The 9652-nt window shown below is 42.7% G+C and overlaps 1 long non-coding RNA gene across 1 annotated transcript in view; it reads right to left on the bottom strand.

Annotated features, from left to right (window-relative positions):
- Window positions 1-2743: 2743 nt before the first annotated feature.
- Window positions 2744-9652, bottom strand: part of LOC142101744 (uncharacterized) — a 28184-nt gene continuing 21275 nt past the window's right edge. The window contains exons 2-3 of the long non-coding RNA XR_012679142.1: window positions 3472-3495; window positions 2744-2800 (exon numbers count right to left, since the gene is read on the bottom strand). This is a non-coding gene — a long non-coding RNA (uncharacterized LOC142101744). The remainder of the gene's footprint in view (window positions 2801-3471; window positions 3496-9652) is intronic.

The following is a 9652-nucleotide window of genomic DNA, read 5'->3' as shown; positions in this document are numbered from 1 at the left end:
AGTCTATTAGCGGTGTCCTTGTTCTGCTGAGGAACTATGTACAAAATAAATATTTTTTTAGATACAGTCATTGGATATTTATTGTTTTCATTTAGTTAGATTGGCATAATAGCATTTAGATCAATTTCTAGAAGCATTTACTGTTATTATTTTTATTATGACTGTAAGATACATTCTTGCATACAAGATACCTCCCAACTGTCCCGAGTTATGTTAGACAGTCCCGATTGAGGGCTCTGTCCCGCCATGCTGACAGCTTTGTCCTGTGGGTGGGATATTGGTGAGATACTGTATGCCAGGCAGAGCAGTGGTGAACAGGTGCCAATAGAGGTGTTTGGAGGTAAAGGGAAGGGAGGAGAGTATGGGGAAGCCTAGTGCTTGATAAGCGCTAGGTATGCTCCCAGGGGCGTGGCCACCCTCTCATCGTGACATGGCCATGTTCCTCATCGTAATGTTGTCATACCCACATCATAACGTGGCCACGCACTCTGTCCCCATACTGGATTTCCCAATCAAATGTTGGGAGGCATGATATAAACCTCATTACTGATTACCCTGTGATAAATTATGTTATTCAGAGCATCGAGAACAAACTATTAGACAGAGTCTTGTAATTCTAAAATGAATCATAATAAATTAAGAATTTATAAACGTACTACAGTTAATAATATGGTTGTAGCATAGAATTGGAAGTCACATGACCAACATTCTACATGGTACATATAATGGCTCATATTGGGATGGGAATGTTGTAATTATTGTTATATCAATTCTCTGAAAAACATGATTCTAACACTGCAGATATTTTTGTAATTGACTATTTTTAGGTGATCATCCCTAATTTACTAGAGTCACCATGCCTTTCACTGAATCAGGTATTATGGACAGTGATATATGAACCTATACCAAAATATAAAAGGTATAAGATACGTGGCTGCCATGCAGAGGTATATAAAGTGAGATAGCAGTGGTAGCAGCATCCCTGTGGGCCCTGCTATCACCACCATTATATGCTATGTAGGCTTAGGAGCTGCTTGGTTCCTAAACTCTTTATGTGACCACAAAAGCACCAGCACAGCCTGCTTAGTATCATCATCAGCTATTTATATAGTACCACTAATAGAAGCTTTGTAAATCAGATGCAGTGGTACTTACTTGGTCTGGCCTAGTAAAGATGGATGATTACTGGGACTTTTTTCCTACACCATGTTATTCTGTTCAATTTAAATTTAATATTTTTTGTATTATATTACATTGTAAATGTTTTAAAGCATGTCAACACCATATGGGTGGGATTACAAGGAAAATAAAAGAAACTTTACCAGAAAATACATGGCCAATATGGCATTTATCTAAAGGGTGGGTGGACTTGTAGGCAGCAAGTGTTACGTTCATTGTAAATTGGGTTTAAGTGTCAATTTCAGGGAATAGATAATATATATAGATAATATATATAAATACAGATCTATGTAGAGCTAAAAAAGTGCAGCATACCTCCCAACCGTCCCGTATAAAGACAGTTTTGCCCAATCGATGGGAAAGTTGGGAAGTATTCTGTTTGTACTGCTTTGCATGGCAATGAAGGGGTTTTAAGCTGAGGGGAGAAGAGAGCGGCGCAGCCTAACACTTTAAAAACACTGGAGATGCCACTAGGGTGTGGCCACGTCCTGTCATAATCTGACAACGCCTCCACCATGACATGTCCTCACCCCTGTTCTGATGCCGCTACCCAAATGTTGGGAGGTATGGTGCAGCAATTCAATTTTGTGACCGGGACTCTTGATTTATCTACAGCCTATTGTCTCTATAGTCAAAATAGAGGCACATAATTCATAATTAGGAATATATGGTTACACAATATATGAAGTAACATGGCCTCCTTGGCTTCCAGTTTAGCTGCCCCTCGACATCTGTTTCCATGCTCCATCCCTCAGCACATTTTGTTTTATTTACTATGTTGTGATTGGTCATCCCCTGAGACAGCAAACTGTGGATCTGACAACTGTACTATGATTGTCAAGATATATTTAAGCTGCAAATCAGCAGCTGGATGCACATCACCTTTAGGATAGTGACATATTGACCATTTGAATGGCTACATATATCCACACCCTGGAACACTGTGCTTACATATACTATTTGCACATAGCAGGCAGTGTAAATGCCTTGTGACTGGCACACCAGCACTGATACAACTTATGATCGCTGCTGGCAGTGTGTATAGAGCATACCAGCAACTTACAGTGCCTACTATGTCAGGGGTGGATCTAGGCAACTGCTCTACCCGGGGCGATTTTAGGGGGGGGGGGATTTAGGCCCCACCCACTTTCTAATTTCTAAGGCTGCTGACGGCTGCACAGTATGTGCAGGTCCGTTCAGCATTGGCAGTGTGCTGTCCCGTTGCTCTGATTGTGTTTAAAACACAATCAGAGCAGCCGGGCAGCACACTGTCAATACTGAACGGACCTGCACAGTGTGCAGCCATCAGCAGCAAGCCCCTGCTAGGGGGGGCGATCACCCCGATCGCCCCCATCCCCCCTGGATCTGCCACTGTTCTATGTGCAGGTAGATATAGAGGGTATGTGCCAAGATTCAGGAGGAGAAGGTACTCAGGCTTCAAAGTGTCCATGTGTCACTAGTCTTAATACTCATTTTTCTCTTTCCTAATTTATAAAGGATGACATCATTTCAATATTTAGCACAAAAAATTAATTATAAGTAAGATAAATGACTTACCTAATTTTGCATTGCATTGCTTTGCACTCATTGGCTCCTGTGTTCTTGCTTCTGCGTGATTTCACTAGATAAAAATATACAGAATAAATTTTAATTTACTCCTGTGTGTATGGCTGTGGCAGAGACAGAAAGGTTGTTCACTGTTTCTTTTGGATAAAAAGTAGAACTCACATTTCAGATATTAAATACAAAACTTCCGCTGTAACATAATTCCCCAACTATCAGTCTTGATTCTGCTATCACAATGTTTGCTTATATGGAAAATGATGCCTCCATCATAGTCCACACTCCTAGATGTGGCTACTAAAAAAAAAATGCTACATGTTGAAGTAGTCCAATTTGTGATACCATTGCTTTAGAAAGTAAATCAACTACTTCACTTACTAAATGTTGGTTTAATATCAATGTATCTTAATATACCTTGTAATAAACTATAAGTATTAACCTTATTTAAGTGACTTTTTGAAATATATAAACAAAAATACAGTTATGTACAATATCAGTGCTAGTAATGACACTTGTGGTATGAATATAATTTGTCAATCTTACCACTCAACATTTGAGAACAGATATCAGCCTAAGTAGGGTCAGAAATATAAAGTCAACAGCTACATACTTGAAACTATCTCCTTTGTTATAGTTAAAAAAATTAAACCAAATCTGGTAACTTAATTTTAATTTAATTATCTAGACAACAAAGTTATATTGTTAACACCATGACCTATGTGCACTTACCAGTTGAACTGAAAGATTTCTTTCCTGCCTAATTAGAAAAACACATTGTTATAACCATGTGTTGTGAGCAGTTGTCATAATAATCATTTTTACATCACCATTCCATTCTTCATTCCGAGCCCTCATTCATGCAAGATAGAATGTTTGGTCATGTGACTTCAAATTCAGTACTCTATGCGCATATTAATGAATGTGGCAGTTCAATAAATTGTAATTACCTTTTATTTTTGACAATGTAAGCTTCGAAATTGGAATTGACCAAACCAAGGGACTTTTGAAAGATACCGGTATATCTAACCAAATAGATGGGAGGTTTTTTTTAGAAGAAGAACTCCTCTAAGTACCAGAACAGCACAAATCTGATCACCATGCACCTGCCACAGTCAGCCCCTTGTTCTCTTGCCTCCTCTCAAATTAGTATTTTTTCTATAATAGATGGAAGGAGAATTTTGTAATTCAGTGTTTCTGACACATAGGATCTTCTTAACACCTGGGTTTCTAAAATAACCACAAGGTCTGCCATTTGGTTTCATTGTCTCAGCACATTTATTATTTATGTATGCCTACCAGCATATAACATATATTTTTTAAATTCTGGTGGAAAGACAGGTAATTCTTTGATATTTCTTTTATACAACAGAGTTATGGTGGAGGTTGGGGCCTAGGAGCACCACCGTCATAGTGAGGTGGAGGGGATCATGGCCTATGGGTATGAATAATGTCTAATCTGGGTTTACTGTACATGTAACGGCACTTACCGATGTCAGCGCCGATTCTCCCCTCCGTGCTGCCGCATTTCCGGGTAGGTCCCAGCGGCAGGTCAGCTGATCTGGGCGGGGAATTCAAAATCCTATTTCAGGGCTGCTCTGACACACTGTCTGTGTCAGAGCAACGTGTTACCTGTATCTGGCTGCATTTCCTGTGCTTTGGTCTCCCTGGTGTTCTCCCTTGTTTCTTCTGATTCCTGTGTACCGAACTGGCTATATCCAAGACCACTCTCCTGCTTTATCCCTGGTACTGCACAAACGGACGGATCTCTGTGTACTGAACCGGCTGTACTCCAGACTACTCTTCTGCCCTATCCCTGGTACTGCATAACGGACGGATCTCTGTGTACCGAACCGGCTATACTCCAGACTACTCTTCTGCCTTATCCCTGGTACTGCATAACGGACGGATCTCTGTGTACCGAACCGGCTATTCTGGACTACGCTTCTGCTCCTGGGGCTGAACAGCGGATTGATTCCTGCATGCCACCAATTTCTACTCCAGACTACTACCTTCTGAATATACGGTTAGTGATTCCACTTATCAGTTTCCCTGTGGATCTGACCGTGCCTCTACATGTCCATCTCATAGAACTCTTTCCTTACGTCAGTAGGCTAAACCTGGGGGCCGCGACCTGTGGTTCTCCGGCAGCAAAACCCACCCTGCCTTGCGGCGGTTCTTGGAGAAAACCGGGAGGGCCGTTAGACTCCGCGCCCTAGGAAGGCCGGCGTAAATACTGACTAAGGTAATCTTGAAACCTAACAGTACATATGAGAAGGCCCTATGTGGAGACCTCCTAATACTCAGGACACCTGCTAGTCACCATTTAGGGTCTTCTCATATGTCATGCATGGCCAGATTCAACTTTTCATATTTGGGGGTGAGGTGAATATGAATTGAGGGCTGATTTAAGCAGGAAGGAGAGTCATATCTGAGGCTGTATCACTAAGCTGTAGCTAGCCTTCTGGGGTCAAACATTTAACTAGAGAGGAGTACTAACATCTGATGTCACAGGGTAGGGTAGGTATAGTCTATAAGAAGGATGGGCGGGGAATAAATCACTCTCTGGAGTTCGTGGAGTTGCCCACCCACCCTCTCTGTTTGGCTGATCTCCGGTGTCAGCAATAGATTGTCAGGCTATTCTCGGGGACCGATGTCCAGTCCCTGGTATTCTTGGCGTTGCTGGTGGAGACCCTTGATAGCAAGTTGCCGGAAAACGTAGTGCAGTCAGCTGCCAGCGGATTGGGCGCATATTATGCTAGTGGCACGCTGAACTCGCCTCTCTTCGAGGAGTCGGCTATAGTCTGGGTCCAAGTACCGACCCTGTGGGTCGGCTTGTGGTTGCACTCCTTTTAGCCTAGAAGGATTGCGGGTTCTGCAGTGTCTGGGACAGATGTCCTGGTAAGGTAGATATGTGCGCCTGGAGTGTGTTATGGTTGCCACTCCGTTTGTAGATGTCAATCATTCAAAGTAGTTAAATGAATAGAAGAGCTTAAGTGAAATAAGGGATATCAGCCGCTAAGCATTTTATTTAATCAAAAATAATAATAATTTTAATAGATGTAGGATAAAGAAAACATATGCGTAAGGCAGAATGAATGGTAAATGCTGCACCTCCCAAATATTCATACTTGGACTTAAATACCGGTTTATATTGTGTTTCAGTTCTTACTAATATTTGCAGCTTTCTATAGTGTGCTGTGCTTATGTCTTTGATGGGTGTGCACATGTTTATGTGCGCAAAATAAAATGTGTTTTATTATAACCAATCGTAAGTGTTCCCCATTATTTGTTTGAATTTGCTAGGAGGCATGAAATATGACAATAACACAAAAGACAATGGACTTTGGAGTTAAAGTTTTAAATTAGATGAATGTCAGAAAGCAATGTAGTCAAACAGTGGTAAATGACAGTAGCATATTGGAGCATATTGGCTCTATAGGAAGAGACATTCGTTGCAGGGAAAGGGAGGTTATATTCACGCTTTACAGTAAAACCTCACCATTTACAATTCTGTAGGCCCTATTCCAAACAGATGAAAAAAAACTGCAATCAATCCAGATATTTTCATCTACCATCCCCTCATTTCTTAACTACAGGGGGTCTATTTCTTATCTTGTGATAAGTCTTATATAGCGCCACTGATTCCGCAGCGCTGTACAGAGAACTCACTCACATCAGTCCCTGCCCCATTGGAGCCTACAGTCTAAATTCCCTAACATACACACAGACAGACAGAGACTAGGGTCAATTTTATAGCAGCCAATTGACCTACAAGTTTATTTTTTGGGAATGTGGGGGGAAACCCACGCAAACACAGGGAGAATATACAAACTGCACACAGATGAGGCCATGGTCAAGAATTGAACTCATGACCCCAGTGCTGTGAGGCAATGTCCTTACCTTTATTTGACAAATGTTGTTTCAGTTGGAAATAAATGGGCATGAGGTGGTACCACTGGTGGCTGCCTTACATAGACACAATCATCATCATCCTCATTATCTTTATCAAATACAACACATTAATCATTGTCAGATCCATCAATATCCTCCTCATCCTATTGCACATTAGCAACTTTCAAAGGAGCATCGTCAATTTTCTATGTTGAAATAATCATCATGACTACTCATCGTCACATTTTCAAATGATTGAGAAATTTCGGATGGAGACTGTTCTATAATTACAGTGTCAGAATCTGAAATGTCAGACTCACATATAGCACTCATAGACACCCTTAGACTCTCCTCGGGATTCTCTGAACTTCCGATGTGTTCTTCAGCAGCAATGTTCTTCTCATGCACTGATGTGGCTGTTTTGAAGTTGACAGACCTACACTCAGAGTGAGAAGATGGTGCATGGGAAGTCACAGAAGATGCATGACTGTGTTGTGCGATCTCTTTACACATTCTAATATGTGTAATAGGAGTAGCGGGAACACTTCTAGCAAAAACCATGCATTTTAGTTTTGTTCTGAGCCTTTTCTTGCCACTGCGAGTGGTGTATGAAACGTTTGCTTTTATAATTTTTTGCACAAATCACCACATTTTCTTTAAAATTGCAAACAGTGGATTTGGATTGTGCTTTCTTGCACTTTCCTTCAATGTGACCTTTTCTACTTTTAGAGGGTGAAGTAGTGCGACTACTGTCAGTACAAGTTCTGTGATGGTCCTGATCTGACAAGAGGAGGAACAATTACCTTGCAATTCTTCTGACACTACTCCACAAAATGATTAAAATGTATACTCATCCACTATATAGTTCAGATGTCAGTGATACTGACCCTCATATAATTGCCTTCACATTCTATCAATTCTAAAATGGCATCTGAGGACAGGAGGGAGGGATATATAGAGAAAATATCGATTGAAAACAGACATCGGAAATTATGCTTTTCCTTGTTTTCAGATCCGAATTTGGTGTGAATCGAGTTATGACTCAGTTCGACTCTGTATCTTAAACTCCGGTTCTGTTGGAATTCTCAGAAACCAATCCACTCATCTCTACTCGGAACGTCTGTGTCATTCTGCTTCCACCCAACCTTCACAGCAAACTCCACTAATGCTGAACCTAACTAAGAAATCCCATGGTACTCCACGTCCTCCCACTGTCAAGAATGGCGTCCCTCTCACTCTCAGTGTTATACACCCTTATGCCACAGGGGGTATTACACTTACAAAGGGAAGTATAAGAAAGGGGACAAGTCCTACTTTTTATTTTTATTCTTTATTTTGAATGGTCAGACAACAAAAGGTATATAAAATACGAAGTAAAATGTTTACAAATTATACATAGAAGGACATTAACATTGTAATGGAATCTAAAGAAAACGTCTTTCGACAACTTGAGAGATATATTGACCATATTTTTCTTTTTTGCTTTTGCATAAATGTGAGAAACAATAATGGAAAAAGTAGAATGGAAGGGAGAGGGGTGAAGGAGAATTAGGAGGGAAGGGGAAGGGAAGTGTTACGAGCCGCGGCGGTGCCCAGCCGCCGCGACTCACTCACCCGCGTCCTGGCCGTCGCCATGGCGACCGGGACGTCATTTCCGGCCATAACCCGGCCGTTGCCGGGGCAACCAGCAGAAGCTTCAGAGCTGCGTCCCGGCAATAGGAGGAAGCCGGGCGCAGCGTTCTATAGCCTGTGGGCTAATTAATATGGGCAGAGTATAGGAGGCAATTACAGGCATTAGCCTGCAACTGTGCAGGCCAGGGGCAAGCCCTGATTGGCTCTATTAGTGACTGCTCTATTACATGCAGGAGTGTGTTCAACCTGTGATTGGTTCAGCTGGGTATTTAAGGCAATGAGGTCTGCTGCCTCATTGCCGGTTATAGCTTCTGTGCTCCAGTCTGCTGACCTGCTTTGTTCCTGTTCCTGTGTCCTGATATCTACGTTTGACTCCCCGTGTATGACCCCTGGCTTTGTATTGGACTTCGCTCGTGTTTCCTGTGACCCTGATCCTCGGCTTGTTTACCCGTTCTGCTACTTTGCCTGTGACCTCTGACCTCAGCTTGTTCATCGATGCTGATACCTGCTGCCGGCCTTTGACCTCTGCGTGGACCTGACTCTTCATGCCTGGGTTCTCCCCAGCCGGTACACACTTCACGACCCTCTGTCAGTCTGCGGCCCAGTCTGTCCCCACCATCAGGGGCTCCAGTGAACACCTGACTGGCAGAGTAGACTCCGGGTTGTGTTGTGCCGGCTGGAGGGGTTCCTAACATTATAACCGGCCCACTCACGGAGACAAGGTCAGAATGGATGCAAGTGGATCCACACCGTCTCCGGCACAAACCCTAGCAGGCCATGTTGAGTCCTTGTATCAGAGGATGCAGGGATTGGCTGAGCGTATGTCTGTTCAAGAAGAAGCCACAAAAGCTTCACAACCTACTCTAGATCCCATCTGTGAGCCCAAAATGAATTTACCTTATCGGTTCTCCGGAAATAGAACCCTGTTTCGGAACTTCAGGGAGAGCTGCAAGCTCTATTTTCGGATGAGACCCCGCTCCTCCGGTTCAGAGCAGCAAAGAGTTGGGATTACTATTTCCCTTCTACAAGGTGACCCTCAGTCCTGGGCGTTTTCTTTGCCACAGACCAGTCCTGCCACGCAGTTCGTAGACTCCTTCTTTGAGGCATTGGGTCTACTGTATGATGACCCGGATCGAGTGGCCTCCGCGGAAGCTCATCTACGGTCTTTGAAACAAGGCCGACGGTCGGCAGAAGAATATTGCGCTGAGTTCCGTAGATGGTCACCTGATAGTGGATGGAACGACCCTGCCTTACGTAGTCAGTTCGTGTCGGCCTATCCGAACAGATTAAAGATTCTTTGGTGCAATACCCGTCTCCTAGCTCTCTGGAGGATCTGATGCACCTCTCCATTAAAATTGACAGGAGATATAAGGAGCGGAAAACTGAA

This window comes from Mixophyes fleayi, chromosome 9 (assembly GCF_038048845.1).
Source record: "Mixophyes fleayi isolate aMixFle1 chromosome 9, aMixFle1.hap1, whole genome shotgun sequence".
In the NCBI taxonomy this organism is placed as follows: domain Eukaryota; kingdom Metazoa; phylum Chordata; class Amphibia; order Anura; family Limnodynastidae; genus Mixophyes; species Mixophyes fleayi.
The sequence above is the reverse complement of the archived record's forward strand: the minus strand, read 5'-3'. Positions and strand labels throughout refer to the sequence as shown.